This window comes from Myotis davidii, unplaced genomic scaffold, assembly GCF_000327345.1.
Source record: "Myotis davidii unplaced genomic scaffold, ASM32734v1 scaffold269, whole genome shotgun sequence".
Lineage (NCBI taxonomy): Eukaryota > Metazoa > Chordata > Mammalia > Chiroptera > Vespertilionidae > Myotis > Myotis davidii.
The window spans coordinates 750,054-752,516 of NW_006383008.1; the positions used below are offsets into that span (position 1 = coordinate 750,054).

Here is a 2,463-nt window from a genome sequence, read left to right on the forward strand (position 1 = left end):
GCTTATATTACAAAATACATGACCCTGTGACCTAAACATTGGAACACTAGTCTAGGATAACTCTAGAACAGCAGAATATAAATATGTGTATGTGTGACATTTAAAACATATTCCGCTTTGAATATAATGAATAGGTATGCTTTCTTGTTCACTGTCTATATTCTTGCCTCACCCAGGAAATGAATTAAAAATTGATGGGTTGCCCTGCCCAGTGTGGCTCAGTTGGTTGGGCATCATCCCATGCACTGAGAGGCTGCTGTTCAATTTTCAGTCAGGGCACATGCCAGGGCTCAATCCCTAGGAGGGCGTGCAGGAGGCAGCCACTGTGATCATTGTTTTACTCTCTCATCAATAGTTTTCTCTCTCCCTCTCCTTTCCTCTCTCTCTAAGAAATCAATTTAAAATATTTTTAAGAATTATGGGAAGGATGAAATCAAAGAGATAAAAAGGGTACATAATAAAATGTCCCAGACATCTATAAATACCAATTTGGTCTTTTTATTATGGCTAAAGCTTAAAAATACTTCACGTTAGCTCTCCTGGGCCTTCTCTCTGCATTTTTCTCACGTCCATACTCAGATGACCTCTACCTTAACATAACCATCGTTCTCTCAGCTCCAATTCACACAGGTAACTGCCTTTCTCTGTTGTTTATATCTTTCTGTAAATCCAAGTCAACATATAACTAACTCCTAATCCTCATTCACTTCTCTAGAACAAATCAAATGAAATTTTAATAATTATTATGATGTCCACTGGCATCTTCCGATTTACCATGCCTTTTATATATATTATCTCACTAGATTTGTAAACTGAATTAAAAAATAATAATTTTCTTTGTGGCCATTCTTATTATTTCTTAGATTTTGTGTATAACAAATGGTTGGACAAAAGTTTTTACCCATTTCATAGAAGAATTTGAGGGATTATGGAACAAATGGAGATGTTTGAGCAATGGGAATAACAGGAACCCCTAAAATCTCTTACACCACACATCATTCTAGCCACCACATCTGAAACAAACTGCCCTTGGGGTAGAGGACATGGAGTGGGGAGATCTAGAGCTTTTTAGTGCTTTCCAGGGAAGACCTTCCCTATTTGGGTAACAGAAAAGGTGGCTCCAACAATACAATATTAAGCATCTCATTCCTGGTTATCCTAACCTCCTCCTTCCTCAACATTTTCCTCCCTAAAGGAAAAATCTTATTTCTTCAATTTTTCATACTTATGTGCTTTCTTTTCTTCTCCCCTTTAATATTTTTACTTAGCTGGTCCAGTCATTTTAAAGAGTAAATGAGTATAACTCTACTGATTTGCTTGGCTTGTGCACACAAAACTCTGCATTGGGACCTCCTAATCTTCAACCCAGTCTGTAGGCATTGGAACCATCCCTACCTAATGGTATAGATTTAGGGAGCCTCCTCTCCTTGGGTTTGACAGGTACTATCAAGCGCTCACTCTGTCGGTCAGCTCTAACCTTGTATTTTCTGGGCCCAAACCTCCGAGTTAGGCTCCATATTTGGGATCTGGGTCTTTTGGTCCTAACCCTTGCATTGGGGCAGTTTTGACTCTAGGACAGTGAGTCGTAACTAGTAATCCTGCAGCCATGAAAACTCACTTCCAAGCTGTGGCCTGGCCATGTATGGCCCAAGTCCCTGATGCCCTCCTCCCTACTCATGGCCCATTCTTCTCTCAGATTTACAAATGAGATGAGAAAGTAGATGCCAAGAGGTTGTAGAACTGGTTGAAGGCAATGCAGTTAAAAAGGAAATGGCAAGGCCAAGATTCAAATCAAAATTAAATTAACTGAAGAGTCCGTAATCTTTCCCCATAACTCCAAAACACACAAACACACGTACAAACAAACAACAGTTCCCAAAAAGGCTGCTTTTCATAACACACTGCAAGAGTCAGCATGATAGTCCTCAAATAAAAATAAAATAAGCATTAAATACAAGTCAATAACTGTATTAATGTTGCTGAATAAACACAGATAAATTTAGGGTCCCACCTAGGTATCTAATTCCTTATTTCTCTTTTAGACAGCTTTTTTCATAAGCTCCAAATGCTATTTTAAAGATATATAAAAAGGTTTTTTAATTCACATTTCAAAAGAAAGATTCACAATACCTGCCATTTTACAGACCTTGACTTTCAGCCTTTATATTTTCTTACATGTAGTCAAGTGTATTTTTAAATATATGTTCATATTTACATTATTCCCATTAGAGGTTTCTTTTATGGTCATACATGAGTCTCAGTTTCACCAAGAGAAAATCAGATATTTAATTTATCTCCTGTTTCTCTTAGCCACAAGAAGAAAAAAAAGACAAACTTGACCCAAAATAATTACTAGCACATTAAAAATTCTATACACTCTGAGGTGTAACCTGTTTGCTTCTTTAAAAAAATATTGCCCTGAATGTTTGGTGGCTTGGAATCCCACCTGAAATAAAATACTGG

At 37.3% G+C, this 2,463-nt stretch overlaps 1 pseudogene; it reads left to right on the forward strand.

Annotated features, from left to right (window-relative positions):
• Positions 1 to 2,463, forward strand: part of LOC102771514 — a 13,156-nt pseudogene that overhangs the window by 1,075 nt on the left and 9,618 nt on the right.